The following is a 23,988-nucleotide window of genomic DNA, read 5'->3' as shown; positions in this document are numbered from 1 at the left end:
TTAAAATTCGCCTATTTATTTTAGAGCTGTACTGTGTGTAATTTAATGTACCTCTTTCGGTAAGAAATTATACCAGAGTTAAATCTTCCTTTTCAGAAATCAGAGATGACACAAAGGCTAAAACATTCTATGATAATGGAGAGGAAGATCAATATTGTTAAAATGGCCATCCTCTCTGAAGAAATTTATAGATTCAATGTTATTCATATCAAATTACCAATGACGCTTTTCACAGAATTAGAAAAAAACTATTCTAAAATTCACATAGAACCAATAAAGAGGCCAAGTAGCCAAGGCAATCCTAAACAAAAGGAACAAAGCTGGAGGCATCACATTGCCTTATTTCTAAATTTACTACAAGGCTACAATAACCCAAACAGCATGATACTGGTACAAAAGCAGGCACATAGATCAATAGAACAAAATAGAGAACCCAGAAATAAAGTTGCACACCTATAAACCATCTGATCTTTGACAAAACTGACAATAACAAGCAATGGGGAAAGGACTCTCTATTCAATAAATGGTGCTGGGGTAACTGGCTAGGCTTATGTAGAAGACTGAAACTGGACCCCTTCCTTTCACCATATGCAAAAATCAACTCAAGATGTATTAAAGTCTTAAATGTAAAGTCTAAAACTCTAAAAAAAAAAAAAAAAAAAATCCCAGAAGAAAACAGAGGAAATACAACTCTGGACATAGGCCCTGGCAAAGATTTCATGAGAAAAACTCCAAAAAAAATTGCAACAAAAACCAAAATTGACAAGTGAGACGTAATTAAAGAGCTTTGCATAGCAAAAGAAACTATCAACAAAGTAAGCAGACGACCTACAGAATGGGAGAAAATATTTGCATAATATGCGTCCAGCATAGGTCTAATATCAAGAATTTATAAGGAATTTAAGATATTTACAAGCAAAAAGCAAACAACCCCATTAAAAAGTGGGCAAAGGACATGAACAGATACTTTTCAAAAGAAGACATACACATGACCAACAAGCATATGAAAAATGCTCAACATCACTAATCATTAGAGAAATGCAAATCAAAGCCACAATGAGATACCAACTCCCGTCAGTCAGAATTGCTATTATTAAAAAGTCCAAAAATAACAGATGCTGATGAGGTTGTGGAGAAAAGGGAACACTTATGCCCTGCTAGTGGGAATGTAAATAGTTCAGCCACTGTGGAAAGCAGTTTGGAGATTTCTCAAAGAACTTAAAACAGAACTATCAATCAACCCAGAAATCCCATTACTTGGTACATAATCAAAGGAATATAAATCATTCTACCGTAAGGACACATGCATGTGTATGTTCATTGCAGCACTATTCACAGTAGCAAAGACATGGAATCAACCTTGATGCCCTGATGCCCATCAATAGTGGACTGGAAACAGAAAATATGGTACATATACAACATGAAATATTATGCAGTCATTAAAAATGAGAGCATGTCCTTTGCAGCAACATGGATGCAGCTGGAGGACGTTATCCTAAGTGAATTAATGCAGGAACGTAAATCCAAATACCCCATATTCTCACTAATAAGTAGAAGCTAAACATAGAGTACACATGGGCACAAAGAAGGGAACAATAGACACCTACTTTATGGTGGAAGTTGAGAGGAGGGTGAGGATTGAAACACTACCAAAAATGTTGGTACCTGATCACCATTTCATCACCATTACCTGTGTGATGAAATAATTTGTACACCAAGCCCCAACAACACACATGTAACAAATCTGCACATGGATCCTCTTTACTTATAATAAAAGTCGGGGGCCGGCGGGGGAAAGTCTCCCTTTTCATCTTACGTTATCTCCCAGCATATTCTTTGTTTCATTATGTTCTGTTCTTTGCTTCAGTTAAAATAGGGAGAGTTATTGCTTTATTTCTGAACAATCAATAGAAATCATTTTTTCTTTACACCATGAGTCTGCCTACTCACAGCAATGTATGGCCCAATAATGCAATAAAAAATATCTCATTAGAGTGGGGAGAAATGTCATCTTCTCACGTAGAAAAACAATTTGTTTTGGCTTTACGTAGCAACCTGCTGACTCCAAATATGGCTTAATAGAATTATTTGCTGGGGTAATTCTCCTAAATTAGCTGTAGATCTGAAAAGTTATTGACTTAAAAGTTATATAACAGAAGAAGGAATAAGTTGGGTTGGTCATGTGTATCCAGGATATATATTATAATCTCAATTTTATGTAGAAGGAGAATCTGGTAAGGTGGGAAGTGTTCCAAAAGCACTAATAGTCTATGGTGGGCAGAACAGTTTTTTGGATTCAGGTTTTGGACCTAATTTTGCCTCTTATCATTTGTGAGACTTGGAAAAGTCACATCCTGCCTAGACTTGAACTCCCTCATTTCTAGAGGAAGTATCTGATCCAGAAGGTGTCTCGGACCGGACTCTGCTGCCTTCTCTCCCTCGTAAGTGGGGCTGGCTTCTGCCTTAGGTGATCACGACTAATCCTCATTTTGGCAATAGAGATGTAAACTTCATGATTCCAGTACTCCCATACTCATCCTCAAGACCGTGACTCTGCCTGACTTCTTCCCTACCATACTGTAGCCTTCCGGGTCCTGTGCTATGGTCTCTTAACTGACACTCTATCTGTTCTCACTCTCCTCCATTCATTTGCACATAAAGCCAGAGTATTCTCTTTTGAAAGATACAAAAATGATTATGCCTCTCCCTTGTTAAAATTCCTTTAGACTTTTCCCTTTCTTGTAGACCAAACCCAATATCTTTAATGTGACCTACGAGACTGCATGATTTGCTCCTGCCTAAGCCTTCAGTTTCATCCTGCTACAGTGCTCCCATCACATGCTCTTTTTGTTCCCACAAAATAATCCTATTCATTCCTCAAAAATTGTCACTGCCTGTTCTGTCCTCCTTAATATCTTTGTTCCTGCTTGGAATATAAGCTTCCTGAGCTCCTATTTCCTTCAGCTCTTTATTCAATGTTTTGAACATGGTAAGTATCAGTAAAACACTTTTGGATAAATTATTAGCAAAGTCACCTTGGCTATTATCTAGTCAGAACTTTGTGGCCAAATTCTGATGACTGTTCTCCCTGTGACTTAGTTTCTGTCAACAACTTTCCTAGTTCACCAGTTAGATTCATCATCACAATTTTCTGCCCTTACCAAAAAGAAAAACAAAGATAAAAATAAAGAACTATTTTTTACAATACAGAATATTTACTTCACAATAAGATTTACAACAGAGTTCTCCTAGAATAATTTATGTACTTGATTTAAATTATTATTTGATTTCCCCAAATTCAATTTACATTATGTTCTTTGAAAACAAATAATTGCATGCTTAAACAAGATGCAATCTTAGGACTTTCCCATGTTCTCCATTGTCAAATGAAGGAACCAATGCCCAGAGAGGTCTCAAGGCTTGGTGATTTGTCTGAGATTGCCCTGGGCCAGTAGACAACCTACTAAGAAAAGGCAACATTGTATTTAGAAAAAACTTTAGAGATGCTATTTTTAATAAGTATGCTTAATCCATAAATATTCATTTAAAATAATTTACTTAGAGTTGATATACACAAGCACAGCAAAATGGGTGCATATAACCAGCCAGTACTGAATACATGCTCATTAAACACTTGCTGAGTTAAGGGTGAAAAAAGGAAGTGAGAGTTGACAGCTGAAAACAAAGCATTAATTTGTAGAATATTCTGAAGTTTCTATAAGTCAGGTAAGCCTAAGTAGAATATGCTAAGACTGATGGAAATAAAATAGACAAGTTATTAGAAATTTCAAGAGGGGGGGAACTGTTGCTAATCATTTAAATATAAAATTTAGAGGACTTTTCCCCCCTCTTTTGTTGACCCTTAAGATAAATTAGCTACATTTTTCGTGCCAAATAGAAACTGTTTTAGAAGAAATATAACTTAAAAAGATAATCAACTTTATCTCTAAATAAGTATGAAAATGTCTGCCAAAAGTCAATATTCTTGCATAGTGTTCTAACTGGAAAGCTCACCTTGCCTGCTTCAGTCCTAACTTTCTTCAGATCTCATCTGACATCTGTTCCCCACCTAAATTATATTTTATAATTCATGTATAAAGTATAGTATATAATTTATATAAAATATAATAATCATTAATTTTATTATTGCTATGCCACCCATTGTCTCCATTTTCTGGACACAAAGTGCTTATTATTCATCTTACACATTTTAAAAGTTGTTTGTTTTGTGAAGTATTACTCTTTAATTGCATTAGGTTTATATGTTTTGTTTTAACTATATTAGAGAAATCCTTTGAAAACAGAACAGTTCATTGGGTTTTATATTCATCACAGCGTCAAGCACAGTGGGCCCTAAATAAAGACTGATAAATCCAATTGAACAAATGACAACATAGCAGGGAGTGCCATGCTCTTTATTTGGGGATGACACAGCTGGAATCATTTTAGAGAGGGAAGTGTTGAGACTAATGGTCACTCACTGACATGACCAGAGTTCAGATGCTTAGATTAATATGTTTCCAGGAAACAATGACTTTGTTCTTTTGTTACGCAAAACCAAAATGTTTAGTGATCAAAACAGTTCCAAAGTTTCTTCTTTACATTTATACTAGAATAAAATATGAATATGCATAAATTTATTTATAGGCATACCACTGTGATTTGGGTTGTTTTGGCTATTTATTTGTAGTAGTCCATTTTCATATTGTGAATAAAGACATACCTGAGATGGGGTAATTTATTGAAAAAAAAAAAGAGGTTTAATGGACTCACAGTTCCATGTGGCTAGGGAGACCTCATAATCATGGTGAAAGGTGAAAAGCATGTCTTACATGGAGACAGGCAAGAGAGAGAATGATGAGAGCCAAGTGAATGGGGAAACCTCTTACAAAACCATCAGATCTCGTGAGATTTATTCACTACCACAAGAACAGTATGGGGAAAATCGACCCCATGATTCAATTATCTCCCAGCAGATCCCTCACACAACACGTAGGAATTATGAGAGCTGTAATTCAAGATGAGATTTGGCTGGGGACACAACCAAACCATGTCAACCCAGGGCACCTCCTAAATTTCATGTCCTCACATTTCAAAACCAATCATGCCTTCTCAAAAGTCCCCTAAAGTCTTAACTAATTTCAGCATTAACTCAAAAGTCCACAGTCCAAAGTCTCATCTGAGGCAAGGCAAGTCCCTTCTGCCTATGAGAGTGTAAAATCAAAAGGAAGTTAGTTACTTCCTAGATACAATGGGAGTACAGGCATTGGATGAATGCACCCATTTCAAATGGGAGAACTTGGCCAAAATGAAGGGACTCAAGGCACCATGCAAGTCCAAATTCCAGCAGGGCAGTCATTTCTTAAAATTCCAAAATGATCTCCTTTGACTCCATGTCTCACATCCAGGGCACACTGATGAAAGAGGTGGGCTCCCACAGCCTTGGGCAGCTCTGCCCCTGTGGCTTTGTGGGGTATAGTCTTCCTCCTAGCTGCTTTCATGGGCTGGGGTTGAGTGTCTGTGGCTCTTCCGGGTGCACAGTGCAAGCTGTCAGTGGATCTACCATTCTGCGGTGTGGAGGACAGTGACTCTCTTCTCACAGCTCCACTAGGCAGTGCCCCACTGGAGATTTTGTGGGGGATTTTCAACCTCACACTTCCCTTATGCACTGCTCTAGCAGAGGTTCTCCAAGAAGGCTCTGCCCCTGAAGCAAATTTCTGCCTGGACATCCAGGCATTTCCATACATCCTCTGAAATCTAGGCAGAGGTTCCCAAACCTCAATTCTTGACTTCTATGCACCCCAGTCTCAACACCATGTGGAAGCTGCCAAGGTTTGGGCTTGCCCCCTCTGAAGCCACAGCACAAGCTGTACCTTGACCCCCTTTAGTCATGGCTAGAGCAGCTGGGATGCAGGGCACCAAGTCTCCTGGCTGCACATAGCAGGGAGACGCTGGGCCCAGCCCACAAGACCATTTTTTCCTCCTAGGCCTTCTGGCCTGTGATGGGAAGGGCTGCCATGAAAGTCTCTGATATACACCCCCAGAGACAATTTCCCCATTGACTTGATGATTAATATTTGGCTCCTCATTACTTATGCAAATTTCTGCAGTTGGCTTGAATTTCCCCTCAGAAAATGGGGTTTTCTTTTCTATTGTGTCATCAGGTTGCAAATTTTCTGAAATTTTATGCTCTATTTCCCTTTGAAAACTGAATGTTTTTAACAGCACCAAAGTCACATCTTTAATGCTTTGCTACTTAGAAATTTCCTCTGCCAGATACCCTATGTCAAGTTCAAAGTTCCACAAATCTCTAGGAAAAAAGGCAAAATGCCACCAGTCTCTTTGCTAAAACATAGTAAGAATCATCTTTACTCTAGTTCCCATCAAGTTTCTCATCTCCATCTGAGATGAGAAGCATTTGGTCAAAGCCATTCAACAAGTCTCTAGGAAGTTCCAAACTTTCCCACATATTCTTGTCTTCTTCTAAGCCCTCCAAACTGTTCCAGCCTCTGCCTGCTACCTGGTTCCAAAGTCGCTTCCACATTTTTGGGTATCTTTACAGCAGCACCTCACTGTCAGTACAAATTGACTGTATCAGTTCATTTTCACTGCTGATAAAGACATACATGAGACTGGGTAATTTAAAAAGAAAAAGAAGTTTAATGGACTCACAATTCCACGTGGCTGGGGAGGCCTCACAATCATGGCAGAAGGCAAAAGATATGTCTTTTTTTTTTTTTTTTTTTTTTTTTTTTTTTTTTTGAGACGGAGTCTCGCTCTGTCACCCAGGCTGGAGTACAGTGGCCGGATCTCAGCTCACTGCAAGCTCCGCCTCCCGGGTTTACGCCATTCTCCTGCCTCAGCCTCCCGAGTAGCTGGGACTACAGGCGCCCGCCACCACGCCCGGCTAATTTTTTGTATTTTTTTTAGTAGAGACGGGGTTTCACCGTGTTAGCCCGGATGGTCTTGAACTCCTGACCTTGTGATCCGCCCGTCTCGGCCTCCCAAAGTGCTGGGATTACAGGCTTGAGCCACCGCGCCCGGCCAAAAGATATGTCTTACATGGTGGGAGGCAAGAGACAGAATGATGAGATCCAAGCAAAAGGGGAAACCTCTTATAAAACCATCAGATCTCATGAGAGTTATTCACTACCATAGGAACAGTATGGGGAAAATCGCCCCCATGATTCAATTATCTCCCACCAGCTTCCTCCCACAACACATGGGAATTATGAGAGCTACAATTCAAGATGAGATTTGGGTGGGGACACAGCCAAACTATATCACTATTATTGCATAAAACATAGTAGCCTTACACAGCAATTTATTTTGCTCATAATCTTGTGGGTTAGGAATAATGAAACTATTCAGTAGGGTAGCTTGTCTCATATCCCCATGTTGTCACCTGGAGTAGCAGGAGGATCCCAACATAGAAGATGACTTCTTCACTCACATATTTTGTGTGTTGGTGCTTTTCAGTCTCTCCCTCTCCACATAGCATCTAATCCTATAGGGGTTCCCCAGATGCCTTGGGCTTCTCACAGCATGGTAGTCTCAAGGTATTAAGATATCTTACAGAGCAGCTGGCTTCCAAGAGTGTTCCAAGAAAAAGAGAGTAGAAACTATCAGTCTTTTCAGGCCCTGGCCTGAAATTTGAACAACATCATTTTTGCTGTAGCCTTCAGTCAAAACAGTCATGGAGCCTGTCTATATTCAAAAGGACATAGACCTCTCCTCTCAGTAGAAGGAAATCCAAAGAGTTATACTCTTTTAAAATCTGTCATATGGGTTTGCTATCTTTCTATTAAATGAAACTTCTGTGTAGAAAGTGTCACCTTGGTTCACACATGGCCTTTGGAGCTTCTGCCCAAATAAATACTCATATTAAACTTAAATTTCCTGGGTTAAAATATAAAACTTTTCCAGCCCTGCTTTGAAGTGGATAAACCCAAAATGTACCACTTCTGCATTGTCCCAACCTATTCTCAACATATTAGTCTTTTTTATATCTTTCTGTTATGTAACTCAGTCTTGTAAGCTAGAATTTATGGACCTTCAGGAATGACATTAGGGGTCTAGAATCCTTCAAAGTTGTAACTAACCTCTGTGTATATGCATTTTGCAAAGAAAAGTCCTATTAGTTTCATCAACTCTTTGGAACATTTTTTATTTCCCTAAAAGAGTTAAAAGTAACTCTGCCAGAGGGATCTATGTTCATTTCCCCCTCCTTAACATTATTAGTCTGTTCTCACAGTGCTAATAAAAATATACCCAAGACTTGGTAATGTATAAAGGTTTAATTGACTCACAGTTCACCATGGCTGGGGAAGCCTCAGGAAACTTACAATCATGGTGGAAGGGGAAGCAAACACATTGTTCTTCACATGGTGGCAGCAAGGAGAAATACAGAGTGAAGCAGGGGAAAAGCCCCTTATAAAACCATCAGATCTCACGAGAACTCACTATCATGAGATAAGTATGGAGGTAACTGCCCCCATAATTCAATTATCTCCCGGGGGTCCCTCCCATGATACATGGGGATTATGGGAACTACAGTTCACGTTGAGATTTGCATGGGGACACAGTTAAACCATATCATTCTGTCCCTGGGCCCTCCAGAATCTCATGTCCTCACAATTTGAAATGCAATCATGCCCTTCCAACAGTCCCCTAAAGTGTGAACTCAGAGGTCCAAGTCCAAAATCTCATCTGAGACAAGACAAGTCTTTTCTGCCTATGAGCCCATAAAATTGAAAGCAAGTTAGTTACTTCCTAGATACAATGCGGGGAGGGTGTATACAGGCATTGAGTAAATACAGCTGTTCTGAACAGCCCCCCTTTCTGGCTGTTTTCATGAGCTGGCATTGAGTGTCTATGGCTTTTCCAGGTGAACAGTGCAAGCTGTTGGTGGATCTCATGTCCTCACAATTTGAAATACAATCATGCCCTCCCAACAGTCCCCTAAAGTGTTAACTCATAAGTCCAAGTCCAAAATCTCATCTGAGACAAGACAAGTCTCTTCTGCCTATGAGCCCATAAAATTGAAAGCAAGTTAGTTACTTCCTAGATACAATGCGGGGAGGGTATATATAGGCATTGAGTAAATACAGCTGTTCTGAATGGGAGAAATTGGCCCACATCCAGGGAGCACTGATGCAAGAGGTGGGCTCCCACAGCCTTGGACAGCTCTGTCCCTGTGGCTTTGCAGGGTACAGCCCCCCTTTCTGACTGTTTTCATGAGCTGGCATTGAGTGTCTATGGCTTTTCCAGGTGAACTGTGCAAGCTGTTGGTGGATCTACCATTCTGGAGTCTGGAGGATGATGGGCCTCTTCTCACAGCTGCACTAGGCAGTGCCCCAGTGGGGACTCTGTGTGAGGGCTCCAACCCCACATTTCCATTCCACAATGCCCTAGCAGAGGTTCTCCATGAGGGTTCCACCCCTGCAGCCAACTTTAGCCTGGACATCCAAGCATTTCCATACATGCTCTGAAATCTAGGTGAAGGTTCTCAAACCTCAATTCTTGACTTCTGTGCACCTGCAGGCTCAACACCACATAGAAGCTGCCAAGCCTTGGGGATTGCACCCTCTGAAGCCTTGGCCTGAGCTTCAGGCCTTTTAGCCATGGCTGGAGCAGTAGGGGAGACCTGGGCCCAGCCCACAAAACCATTTTCTCTTCCTAGGCCTCCTGGCCTATGATGGGAGGGCCTGCCAGAAAAGTCTCTGACATGCTCCAGAGACGTTTTCCCCATTGTCTTCTACTCCTTGTTACTTTTGCAAATTTCTGCAGCAGGCTTGAATATCTCCCCAGAAAGTGAGATGTTCTTTTCTTTTCTTTTTTCTTTCCTTTTTTTTTTTTTTAAGACAGAGTCTCCCTGTTTCACCCAGGCTGGAGTGCAATGGCATGATCTCAGCTCACTGCAACCTCTGCCTCCAGGGTTCGAGAGATTCTCCTGCCTCAGCCCCCTGAGTAGCTGTGATTACAGGTGCCATGCCCAGCTAATTTTTTGTATTTTTAGTAGAGACAGGGTTTCACCATGTTGATCAGGCTGGTCTGGAACTCCTGAACTCAGGTGATCCACCCGCCTCAGCCTCCCAAAGTGCTGGGATTATAGGCGTAAGCTACCACACCTGGCCAAGATTTTCTTTTCTATTGCATCATCAGGCTGCAACTTTTCCAAACTTTTATGATGTGCTTCCTCTTGAACACTTTGCTGCTTAAAAATTTCTTCTGCCGGCCGGGCGCGGTGGCTCAAGCCTGTAATCCCAGCACTTTGGGAGGCCGAGACGGGTGGATCACGAGGTCAGGAGATCGAGACCATCCTGGCTAACACGGTGAAACCCCTCTCTACTAAAAAATACAAAAAAGTAGCCAGGTGAGGTGGCGGGCGCCTTTAGTCCCAGCTACTTGGGAGGCTGAGGCAGGAGAATGGTGTAAACCCGGGAGGCGGAGCTTGCAGTGAGCTGAGATCCAGCCACTGCACCCCAGCCTGGGCGACAGAGCAAGACTCCGTCTCAAAAAAAAAAAAAAAGAAAAAAGAAAAAGAAAATTTCTTCTGCCAAATACCCTAAACCACATCTCTCAAGTTCAAAGTTCCACAGATCTCTAGGGCAGGGGCAAAATGCCACCTGTCTCTTTGCTAAAGCATAACAAGAGTCACCGTTGCTCCAGTTCCCAACAAGGTCCTCATCTGCATCTGAGAACACCTCAGCCTGGACTTCTTTGTCCATATCACTGTCAGCACTTTGGTCAAAGCCATTCAGCAAGTCTCTAGGAAGTTCCAAACCTTCCCACATCTTCCTGTCTTCTGAGCCTCCAAGCCTCTAGGAAGTTCCAAACTTTTCCACATTTTTTCTGTCTTCTTCTGAGACCTCTAAATGGTTCCAACTGCTGCCTGTTGCCCAGTTCCAAAGCAGCTTCCACATTTTTGGGTATCTTTATAGCAGCATCCCACTCTCTGCAGTACCAATTTACTGTATTATTCCATTCTCATACTGCTAATAAAAACATACCCGAGACTGGGTAATTTATAAAGTAAAGAGGTTTAATTGACTCACAGTTCACTGTGGCTGGGGAGGCCTCAAGAAACTTACAATCATGGTGGAAGGGGAAGCAAACACATCCTTCTTCACATGGCAGCAGCAAGGAAAAGAGCAGAGCAAAGTGGGGAGGAAAGCCCTTTATAAAACCACCAGATCTCATGAGAATTCACTCACTATCAAGATAACAGTATGGAGGTAACTGTCCCCAGGATTCAATTACCTCCCACTGCGTCCCTCCCACAATGCGTGTGGATTATGGGAACTACAGTTCAAGATGAAATTTGTGTGGGGACACAGCCAAACCATGTCATTAACATTTTGTTTTGAAACGTATTCATTTTCAATGGAAGAAGACAGGCTGTGTTAATATTTCACTAGCAAGGCCAGCTCTCTATGGTTATAGCGAAGGTGTTACTGGTGCAGAATATGAATAGAATATGGCTTACTAATGGCCACTTGTGACATTCTTACCCTCAGATTGTCAAAACTTTAAACAAAACATTTCAGGACATAGGCATGGGCAAGGACTTCATGACTATAGCACCAGAAGAAATGGCAACAAAAGCCAAAATAGACAAATGGAATCTAATTAAACTAAAGAGCTTCTGCACAGCAAAAGAAACTACCATCAGAGTGAACAGGCAACCTACAGAATGGGAGAATATTTGTGCAATCTACCCATCTGACAAAGGGCTAATATCCAGAATCTACAAAGAACTTAAACACACTTACCAGAAAAAAATCAAACAACCCCATCAAAAAGTGGGTGAAGGATATGAACAGACACTTCTCAAAAGAAGACATTTATGCAGCCAACAGACACATAAAAAAAGTGCTCATCATCACTGGCCATCAGAGAAATGCAAATCAAAACCACAGTGAGATACCATCTCACACCAGTTAGAATGGTGATCATTAAAAAGTCAGGAAACAACAGGTGCTGGAGAGGACGTGGAGAAATAGGAACACTTTTACACTGTTGCTGGGACTGTAAACCAGTTCAACCATTATGGAAAACAGTATGGCGATTCCTCAAGGATCTAGAACTAGATGTACCATATGACCCAGCCATCCCATTACTGGGTATATACCCAAAGGATTATAAATCATGCTGCTATAAAGACACACGCACACGTATGTTTACTGTGGCACTATTCACAATAGCAAAGACTTGGAACCAACCCAAATGTCCATCAATGATAGACTGGATTAAGAAATATGGCACATATACACTATGGAATACTATGCAGCCATAAAAAAAGGATGAGTATATGTCCTTTGTAGGGATATGGATGAAGCTGGAAACCATCATTCTGAGCAAACTATCACAAGGACAGAAAACTAAACACTGCATGTTCTCTCTCATAGGTGGGTATTGAACAATGAGAACACTTGGAAACAGAATGGGGAACATCACACACTGGGACCTGTCATGGGGTGGGGGGAGTGGGGAGGGATAACATTAGGAGAAATACCTAATGTAAATGATGAGTTAATGGGTGCAGCACACCAATATGGCACATGTATACATATGTAACAAACCTGCACGTTGTGCACATGTACCCTAGAACTTAAAGTATAATTTAAAAAAAAAATTCAATAATAGCACCCACACAGGTACTGGGTACTTCTTTCCAGAAATATTTATTGGCTACTACTGAGACTAAATGATCATAATATAGGAATTTCTTTTATTCATTTTAATTAACTAGCATATACAGAAAAAATAAAAATAAAAAACACTGTAAATGATAAAAGTAAAGTCAGTACTTCTTCCCCAGTCACTTATGCAAAGAAAAGCTTGGATGAAATTCAGCCATCCATTGCAAGTCTGAGATCAACAGATTGGTTTTCATATGTGAAGTAAATATCTGTTATTTTTGCCAGCTTAGAATACTCTCCTTTTCTAGCAACAGAAGCATTCTTTCCTATGAGGAATCCATTTCATGCGATCCACATAAGGCTGTTTTCACTCTTTCCCTGCCCACAGGGATGGACATGGAACCCAGGCCAAGCCAATCACAGAATTCCATCTTGTTGTCTATTGTGGTTGGCTCAAGGATGAACATATGATCCAACCTGAACATAATACTCCCCAGGAATTTTCTGTTATGTCTAATGAGAAATATACTCTCTTTTCACTGTGGTTGCCAAGATGGTAGGATCTGAATCTTGGGCCACTAGGGACCAAGCCATAGAGACACTGTAAGAAATGAAAATAGATAGAGGCTTAATGATCTTATGTATGCCCCAGGATCCGGCTGTGCCTAAAGCTTTGTGCCTCTGCACTTTTCTTTTTTTGCTAAAACAAAGTTTTGAGTTTCTGCCCATGGACAAAAACGTACTTGTTAATGCAGTGGGACCTCCAAAATAATCTATAGTTGAATTGGAATTTGTCTAATGAACTTTAGACTTAGTATAAATCCTCTTTACACTTAACCAAAACACAAAACCTTACTGATGATTTATCTTGTAATAAGACTCCAAGAAAAAACATATGTAATGTCTTAGAATCATGAAATATGAAAACTTAGAAACTTAGAGACCGTATTAGTTGTCAATAACTGTTTTGGGGAAAAGGAAAGGAAGACTTTTACCTGCTTGCTGTGAGCTAGACTGGATAGATGCTTACTTATCTTTCCCTTCCTTGACACACAGGAGACCACATTTCCCAGCCTCTTTTGCAATTAGGTTGGAACCGTGAGATCATTCTGGCCACTAGAATGTGAAAAGAAGTCACGTATGTCACTGGATCAGGCCCCTAAAATTTCTCTTGAACGCCTTGGCTCTCTTTCCTGCCTTATCAATGTCCACCCATCTAAGGATGAATTTGGAAGTGTAAGATTCCGAGGAACTCCTTGATGGAACAAACATGGACCTCTGAGTCACTGCTTGGGGGAAAGCTGCTCAACTTGCATTAGACTTTGCATGAGTGAGAAATAAAATTTTTGTGAAGCCACTGAGGTGTCAGAATTGCTCTGTTACTACAGGACAGAGCCTGTCCTACCCTAATTAATACATTGGCTATTTACAGGAGTTTCATGTTCTTGTGGTTGTTATAAAGAATTTGAATTGGAGCAAAACGGAAGAGAAACTAAATATGTAAACATAATCCAAAAAGATTAACATGATGTAAATTAGAATGATGGGGTATGAAGAAAAGAAAGAGAAGAAAAGTTTCATGGGCAAAGGTTGGGGACTTGTTGAATGAGAGATTCAAGAGTGTATCTGAGTATGTAATAATTTGGAAAAAAGAGAAAATATTCTCAAAAAGTTTGAATTAGACCCTTTAATTGTTCATTGAGTTATAAAGGCAAAATTAGAATTTCTATCTAATAAATTTTGACTGATAGACTGAGCTTCCTTGAAAATAATCCTATACATAAAAAGTACCATGTAAGTTGCCAGCTTATACATACTGAGGTATTTGCATATGTATCTTCAATGTATTACTTACGTGATTAAGGAAAACAATAGGTATTTAAAATAGCACTTAATAGGAGAACATTGGTTATTTTAATTTTCTTACTCTCCAACCCCTCTTTCTCTCTGAAAGAAGAGAGTGCTGTGAGTAAGCAACCCAAATATCTAGAAGACTGTTTGGACAAGGGCTAAGTATCCACTTTGTGTCCTCTCAGGTAGTCTCAAGAAAGAATACAAAAACCAGAGTTAGCCACTCTGGCTCCACTTTATGTCATTTACAATTCAAAATAACCATAATATCAATGGATGTTATAGTTTTACTGGCACATGAGTGCCAGTAAAAGATCTTATTTGGGCTCAAAAAGGACAACCGGAGGCCTGGCACAGTGGCTCACACCTGTAATCCCAGCACTTTGGGAGACTGAGGTGAGTGGATCATGAGGTCAGGAGTTCAAGACCAGCCTGACCAACATGGTGAAAACCCTGTCTCTATTAAAAACACAAAAATTAGCTGGGTGTGGTGGTACACACCTGTAGTCCCAGCTACTTGGGAGGCTGAGGCAGGAGAATCGTTTGAACCTGGGAGGTGTAGGTTGCAGTGAGCCAAGATCGTGCCACTGCACTTCAGCCTGGGTGACAGGGCGAGACTCTGTCTTTAAAAAAAAAAAAAAAAAAAAAAAAAAAAAAAAAAAAAAGGAAGTTCAAAAAGGACAACCGGGAAATATTTAATGATCGATATTCATGCCTTTCATCAATACATGTAGTCCTCTTCCCTTCTCTGGGCACACAGAAATCTGCCTTCTTGGATTAGGTGTGGCTAACTGGCTACAGTTAATAAAACATCAGTGAAAGTGATGTGTGTCACTTTTGGGCAGAATTATTTAAGAGCTGGTACATGATTCTTTCTCTTCCCTTCTCCCTGCTACAGTAACTGGAGACATTCCAAATGATCAAGCCTCCTCACCGAGGTTCCTGAATGAGAAGCACATGGAGTAAAGCCCCAACTATGCATGATGAATAGTAGTATGAATAAGAAATAAATCTTGATTGCTCTAAGCCGCTGAGATCTGGTGTTTGCTTGTTACTTTAGCATAATTTAGCTTATCCCGAGTGATACATACACTGAACAATGGAGATGGGAAGATTGAGGACCCTACTTTAAAGCAGGGAACTGGAAGGACACTTTGTTTTATTGAAAACACCTTCCTTTGCCTACTGTAATCCTAAGTCTTTACACAATTACTATGAAAAGGGTATAAGCACTCTTATTTTACAACGAGATTAACTTCTTGTTAAAAATCATTTAACCAGAAACAGAATTCAAACAAGATTTCTCTGAATAAAAAGCCATGTGCTAATTAGCTAAATCATTGGTCATGCCAAGAAAGGAGTTATAAAAAAGTTCAAATTTGTAAGATGTCTGATAGTTCTAGAAAGGGAAGGCTACTCAGATTGAGCTAAAATTCAATTTCTGAAGAAGGAAATGTATCCATTGATGCAAGGAGACATCTAGAAGCCAATCAGAAAGCAACACAGCAAAGGAAATTTTCCAAATGGAAAATGTAAAAAAAAAAAAAGTAGAGTTTCAATAGGTAATTTAAAATAGTCTTCTAGTCTTCTTCTTCCTTCATAACAGCCACTTGAAATTCTTTTCCAGGTTAAAGCAGCACTCTAACAAGACCAGCAAGCTTGAAGACAAGAAGGCAAGAATGAGGAGCAGTTGACAAGGACATTCAGTCATGCTGATCTTTTGTTGAAATCCTTTAGCAGCAAATCAATTGACTTACAGAGAAATCATTACAGATGAACTGAAAGTTCACTAAATGCTACTATGCAATGAGGACTGACATTAAAAGACAAAGCTGGCTAAACATTTAAGAAACAGAGAAGGGAGGAAAAAAAATAAAAACAATATTACAGAAAGAAATGAGACTCACCAGTGTTTGTAAATAACCAGATGGACTACATAGAGACATGATATAAGAAAGTTTAGTTGTACAGATTAGTCCTCTATTGCACAGGCACAAGAAATTAAATGAAATATTCACAGTACAAAGCTCAGGGTATCATTACAACACTGAATAAGCACACCACTGAATTTTAAGAAATTGCCCTGAAACCACTAGGAGAGAGGGATATAAAAGAAATAAGAGCTGTCTGGCAATGGCAAAATGCATTAGGATTTTCTTTTTTGAGTGCATGCTAAAATGGGGATGAAACTGGTGCTCTTGTACGCTTGTTTCATCTCATCAGAACAGTGTGGCTTTTAAATTTTAATCTGAATGTTCTTGAGAAAGATGTGAACTTAGTTAGCTAAATTCCATTTCTCCCACTTCCTCTGTTCTATAACTCACATGTATATTACCTATTTGGCCCTTGAAGACATTTCCCTGTTTTAGAAAAAAATTAAAAAGACATTAAGACAGAGTCTTAAGTCAGAATGAGACCTCCTAAGACACTCGCTATGGGGTCGGTGGGACAGAGTGGGCTGGAATAGAGGAAGAGGAAAAAGGGAAAGAAAAATGAATAGAAATAGATGAACAAATATGTCCTTACTTTGATGTGTTCTGTGCTTTGCGTTTATAAAACCCCCAAAAGGAGGAACTCTCACAATGTTGAATGTCTATTTAAATGTCTCAGGAAAGACTTCATTGAGAATTTCAAATGTCAGGGGAAAGAGAGAATGTAGAATGCTTTTAAAATGTTGAGTTGCTTTTAATTAAAAGTTACTTTTTAAAAAACCTATAGCTTTTAGTATTTTGCTTCTGAATATAGCACTTCATGCACAAGATGAAGTGTTACATTTACTCCATTAAACTTGCACATCCTAAGAGGTTAGACTTCTTCCATGAGAACCAGTGGAAGGAGTTCCAGAAACATTTCAGAGTAATTTTCAAATATCACAAGACCTTCCCAATATGCTCTCTCTTTCTACAGTTCCCTAGAAATTCTGCTATGCTTCCTCATTTTTCCTCTCCTTGACAATCACTGTTCTAAAACAACTGTTACAAATGGGTGAATGTTAGGTCTCTTGGTGCTGTGGGAGGGGGAGAAAAGCTAACAAGCCTTAGCTTATGCCCTGGCATTAAATGTATTCGAATATCCAAAGCATTCCTAAAAGGGAAGTCCTTCTATGGTTCTTAACAAGAAACACTTAGAGAGTAAAACCTCATTCATAAGAGTTTATAATTTTTATTCATTTTGTTAGACATCTTAAGATAGAATTATTTTAAAATTTTATCCGCTTGAGAGCATTCAATTTATTATTTGCACTAAGAACATTCATACTCTCAGATATCTGGATCAAAATAAAAAGAATGATAGAAGCTTAATAGTCCATTTTTTAAAATCTGACACAATATTAACAGAGCTTTTGTACAACTCTTCACATAAAGTTCAAAAGGATGTTTTCTGAGATTCATTTAAGGCAACATTCAGAAGAAAGTGCACTGATACTATCTTCTCTTTTGAAAAGTAATGGTGTATGCAGAAGAACTTGAAAATATCAATTGATGCATTTTTTTATTCTCAGTAATTTCTAAAACTTTCAAGTCACATAGTCACTCCAGTTGTAAAAAGCATCATTTGTTGCTTTGTAAGTGTATGGGAAAGAGAATAAGGAGGGGAGGAGTAGAGAAAGGAGATGCAAATTTATACTGAAAGAAACACCATTGCTCAGCTTTAAAATAGAGCTAAGTCCATAGCAAATAAATAATATAAAATCCAAAGAATGTTTGATTGGCAAAAGCCAGAATCTTGAAAAAGAAGAGATTTTTAGGTATTCCTCTGTTTGCATTATAAGCAAATCCTGGCTGATGTAGAGAATAGAGCTTATCATGCCTCAAATCACAGAGTGAAAAGGATTCTGGAGTTAGGTTCCAAGATGGCCAAATAGGAACAGCTCCAGTCTACAGCTCCCAGCATGACTGACGCAGAAAATGGGTGATTTCTGCATTCCCAACTGAGGTACCGGGCTCATCTCACTGGGGCTTGTCAGACACTGGGTGCAGGACAGTGGGTGCAGCCCACAGAGCGTGAGCTGAAGCAGGGTGAGGCATCGCCTCACCTGGGAACTGCAAGGGGTTGGGGAATTCCCTTTCCTAGCCAAGGGAAGCCTTGACAGATGGCACCTGGAATATCGGGTCACTCCTACCCTAATACTCTGCTTTTCTAATGGTCTTAGCAAATGGCACACCAGGAGATTATATCCCATGTGTGGCTCGGAGGGTCCCATGCCCACAGAGCCTCCCTCATTGCTAGCACAGCAATGAGGTCTGAGATCGAACTGCAAGGAGGCAGAGAGGATGGGGGAGGGGCACCCACCATTGCTGAGGCTTTAGTAGGTGAACAAAGTGGCCTGGAAGCTCGAACTGGGTGGAGCCCACCACAGCTCAAGGAGGCCTGCCTGCCTCTGTAGACTCCATACCTGAACAAAAGGCAGCAGAAACTTCTGCAGACTTAAACGTCCCTGTCTGACAGCTTTGAAGAGAGTAGTGGTTCCCCCAGCATGGAGTTTGAGATCTGAGAACAGACAAACTGCCTCCTCAAGTGGGTCTCTGACCCCTGAGTAGCCTAACTGGGAGGCACCTCCCAACAGGGGCCCACTGACACCTCATATGACTGGCTGCCCCTCTGAGACAAAGCTTCCAGAGGAACGATCAGACAGCAACATTTGCCGTTCTGCAATATTTGCTGTTCTGCAGCCTCCATTGCTGACACCCACGCAAACAGATCTGGAGTGGACCCCCAGCAAACTTCAACAGACCAGCAGCTGAGGGTCCTGACTGTTAAAAGGAAAACTAACAAAGAGAAAGGATATCCATACCAAAACTCCATCTGTATTTCACCCTCATCAAAGACCAAAAGTGGATAAAATCACAAAGATGGAGAGAAACCAGAGCAGAAAAGCTGAAAATTCTAAAAATCAGAGTGCCTCTTCTCCTCCAAAGGAAACAGCTCCTCGCCAGCAACAGAACAAAGCTGGACAGAGAATGACTTTGACGAGTTGAGAAAAGAAGGCTTCAGACAACTGGTAATAACAAACTTCTCTAAGCTAAAGGAGGATGTTGGAACCCATCACAAAGCTAAAAACCTTGTAAAAAGATTAGACGAATGGCTAACTAGAATAAACAGCATAGAGAAGACCTTAAATGATCTGATGGAGCTGAAAACCATGGCACAAGAACTACGTGATGCATGCACAAGCTTCAGTAGCAGATTCGATCAACTGGAAGAAAGGGTATCAGTGATTGAAGACCAAATGAATGAAATGAAGCAAAAAGAGAAGTTTAGAGAAAAAAGAGTAAAAAGAAACAAACAGAGCCTCCAAGAAATATGGACTATGTGAAAAGACCAAATCTACGTTGGGCTGGTATACCTAAAAGTGATGGGGAGAATGGAACCAAGTTGGAAAACCCTCTTCAGGATATTATCCAGGAGAACTCCAACCTAGCAAGGCAGACCAACATTCAAATTCAAGAAACACAAAGAACACCACAAAGATACTCTTTGAGAAGAGCAACTCCAGGAAACATAATTGTCAGATTCACCAAGGTTGAAATGAAGGAAAAAATGTTAAGGCAGCCAGAGAGAAAGGTCAGGTTACCCACGAAGGGAAGCCCATCAGACGAACAGCGGATTTCTTGGCAGAAGCTCTACAAGCCAGAAGAGAGTGGGGGCCAATATTCAACATTCTTAAAGAAAAGCATTTTCAACCCAGAGTTTCATATCCAGCCAAACTAAGCTTCATAAGTGAAGGAGAAATAAAATCCTTTACAGATAAGCAAATGCTGAGAGATTTTGTCACCACCAGGCATGCCTTACAAGAGCTCCTGAAGGAAGCACTAAACATGGAAAAGAACAACCAGTACCAGCCACTGCAAAAACATGCCAAATTGTAAAGACCACCAATGCTAGGAAGAAACTGCATTAACTAATGAGCAAAATAACCAGCTAACATCATAATGACAGGATCAAATTCACACATAACAATATTAACCTTAAATGTAAATGGGCTAAATGCTCCAATTAAAAGACACAGTGTGGCAAATTGGATGAAGAGTCAAGACCCATCAGTGTGCTGTATTTAGGAGACCCATCTCATGTGCAGAGACACACATAGGCTCAAAATAAAGAGATGGAGGAAGATCTACCAAGCAAATGGAAAACAAAAAAAAGCAAGGGTTGCAATCCTACTCTCTGATAAAACAGACTTTAAACCAACAAAGATCAGAAGAGACAAAAAGGCCATTACATAATGGTAAAGGAATCAATTCAACAAGAAGAGCTAACTATCCTAAATATATATGCACCCAATACAGGAGCACCCAGATTCATAAAGCAAGTCCTTAGAGACCCATAAAGGGACTTAGACTCCCACACAATAATAATGGGAGACTTTAACACCCCACTGTCAACATTAGACAGATCAACGAGACAGAAAGTTAACAAGGATATCCAGGAATTGAACTCAGCTCTGCATCAAGCAGACCTAATAGACATCTACAGAACTCTCCACCCCAAATCAACAGAATATACATTCTTCTCAGCACCACATCGCACTTATTCCAAAACTGACCACATAGTTGGAAGTAAAGCACTCCTCAGCAAATGCAAAAGAACAGAAATTATAACAAACTGTCTCTCAGACCACAGTGCAATCAAACTAGAACTCAGGATTAAGAAATTCACTCAAAACCGCTCAACTACATGAAAACTGAACAACCTGCTCCTGAATGACTGCTGGGTACATAATGAAGTGAAAAGGATTCTGTACTATAAGACTGAAGAAGGGTTTTCCTACCTAATAAAGATCCTTACTACACAGTGGGGGAAGATCTGGAGAGGTTCAGGAGAAAAAAATTAAGGTTTAAATCTAAATATGGGTCCCTTCTTTCTGCTCACCTTGTTTTTAAGTTTGAAAGCACAGGGAGGAAAGGATAGAAACTCCTAGATAGATTTTAAAATCTAAAAGCAGAAGAGGATTGTGTCCCACTTCTAGCTTAGAATTCTGCAAAGAAAAGGCTTTGCAGAGTGTTCCTAGGCATACCCAGCGTGGAAGCAATAGCATAAATATGGTTGCTATGATTTGGATATGGTTGGTTTGTCCCACCCAAACTTATGTTGAAATTTGATCCCCAATGTGGCAGTGTTGGCAGGTGGAGCTTAGTGGGAGGTGTTTGAGTTATGGAAGCAGATCTCTCATGAATGTCTTACTGCTGTTTTCATGTATAAGTCAGTTCTTGCTCTAGTGAGACAAAACTACTTCTTGCAGGAGTGGATTAGTTCTCGCAAGAGTGAGTTGTTATAAAGCCAGGATGCTCCTCAGGTTTTCCCCTCTTCACCCATGTCTGCCTCTCCTTTGACCCTCTCCACCATGTTGTGAAGCAGCACAGAAGCCAGGACTATGCCCTTGAACTTCTCAGCCTGCAAAACTATGAGCTAAACAAACCTCTTTTGTTTGTAAATTACCCACTCTCAGGTATTCTTTTGTAATAATACAAAATAGACTCAGACAATGTTATTGGAGTATATTTAGGCAGAGAGGACTTGAAATAGCCATTCCTGTGATAGCTTGACTCCCTGCAATCCCTGTGAATGTAGATTAGATTTTAGAAGTTCCTGTATACCCATGGGGCAAAGAAGTAGCTATGTACTTACAGAAGGAGGCCAGGCAGTCAGTCTTCACAATGAAGGGGAGAGAACCCCAAAGCAAAGACTTAGGATAGTCAAGCTGGGGACAGACGGTGGATCTGAATAGATCTAAGTGAATGAAAAATGCCAGTAAGAGTGGAGAGGAACAAAAACAAGGGAAGATACTGAGTGTTCCTCCCTCACCGCAACCCTAGAGCCAGTACCATGCCTCACCTGTGATAGAACAGAGGACTAGCTAGGACCAGCTAGAGTAGCTATGGACATCAGTATGGGATGTGGCAAAGATAGAGACAGACCCCTGAGACCACACAGGGCTGCTATGTATAAATTTTATAAAGATAAAGTCATGACTGTCTTGCAAATGTAAAATGAACACATGCTACAGTTTTATTCAGCTTATTAATTAAGGATGGAACCAAGATGTTAAGACCTGTTCAGGGGAGAATTTGAAGAAGAGTAATACATAGGCAGTCAAGAATTCTGAAATGATTTTGCTAAAAGACGTAAGATTGATGATTATTTTTCTATTGGTTCATAAAACATAATGCTTGCAGTTATCTTTTATACTGGGCAGAAATCAATTACATTTCTATTGGAAAAAATTCATTTATGTTGTTATGGACAGCAATCACTTGCATTACTTTCAGTTTCCTGCAAGTGACTTTTTCAGAGCTGTAAAATAGACTACTCAGTAAAAAGTCAAACAGTTACACATCATGACAATGACAATGCACTTACTCTCCAGAAACAACACCCAGGAATCTCTTTTACCTAATTGCAAGTCTTGGACATTTTTTTCTGACGGTTTTTGCCACTCCTCAGCTGGAGCCAGCAGGAACTCCTGGCAGATGGCCTTCTACTGAAACCACAAAAGTACATAAGACTCCACAGATGTTAGATGACCCCAAGTAGAAGTAGGGAAAAGAAGTGGAGCATGAGTAGGGGTGGAGAGGCATTGGGTTAAGAAACTACATTTTGCACTAGAATTGACTGTGTCACTTGGGATTTGTCAGATTAAGTTTCTCACCTTCAGCAGATACATGATATTTTCGAGCTGCATAACGTCCAGTTATATTAGCATAAAGACTATCACATACCTCTGCTTTTGTGTTTCCATGTGGTGGTGGTTTCCTTGGCTTTTCCCCACACTTTAGATTCACATCCTTTCTGAAGAGAGGAGGATGATGAACTGGTGAGCTCACCCCGTCTGGGATCTGGCTGTTTTGCATATACCTTCTGTAGGGTAGGAAAAATATCCTATCTTAGGTTCATGACTAAGGCTCCTATAACAAAAGATGGATTAACAAGAGAAAAGCATACAAATGTATTTAACCTAAGGTTTATGGGAGCCTCTATAAGGAAATAAAGATCTAGAGAAATGTTAAAACCTGAGTATTTTTTAAAGTAGGTTTGACGAAGAGTGAATAGTCTGGAGAAATGTGATAGAGCAAAATGGTGTGATCTCATGGTGATAAACTGAGGGAGATCTAACAAGGCCTGCTATTTGCTGGCTCCCTGTGTCTTCAGAGATAACGGGGCTGCTTTCCTCTGGACATAGGGAGGTCATCTCTGACATGAGGGTATCATGACCTGCTTCAGGCGAAGGGCAGAAAATCCTTCTGGCACATGCTGTCTCTCAAACTTCTTTAGCTTAAAATATTCAATATGCCACATTTTGGGGGTATTTTGAGGGTGGTGTGCCCTGAAGCTCATCATTCCCCTCAGACAGGGTAGTGTCATTCTGGACTGCTCTGTGCCATGCAGAAAGCTGTCTGCCCACGAGACAGAGAATGGTGGCCGGATGAGTAGGTCTCATTCAAGAGTAAAGTATAAGAGTCCCCACTGGGGCTGTACCTCTGTTCCACATCTT

The 23,988-nt window shown here is 40.3% G+C and overlaps 1 long non-coding RNA gene across 1 annotated transcript in view; it reads left to right on the top strand.

The window, feature by feature from the left end:
* The window catches only part of LOC135966257 (uncharacterized), a 349,203-nt gene extending 329,477 nt beyond the window's left edge, over positions 1-19,726 (top strand). The window contains exon 4 of the long non-coding RNA XR_010579477.2: positions 16,123-19,726. This is a non-coding gene — a long non-coding RNA (uncharacterized lncRNA). The remainder of the gene's footprint in view (positions 1-16,122) is intronic.
* Positions 19,727-23,988: the final 4,262 nt, after the last annotated feature.

This window comes from Macaca fascicularis, chromosome 11 (assembly GCF_037993035.2).
Source record: "Macaca fascicularis isolate 582-1 chromosome 11, T2T-MFA8v1.1".
Classification (NCBI taxonomy): Eukaryota; Metazoa; Chordata; class Mammalia; order Primates; family Cercopithecidae; genus Macaca; species Macaca fascicularis.
Note: the sequence above shows the minus strand (reverse complement) of the source record. Positions and strands in the feature narration are given on the sequence as shown.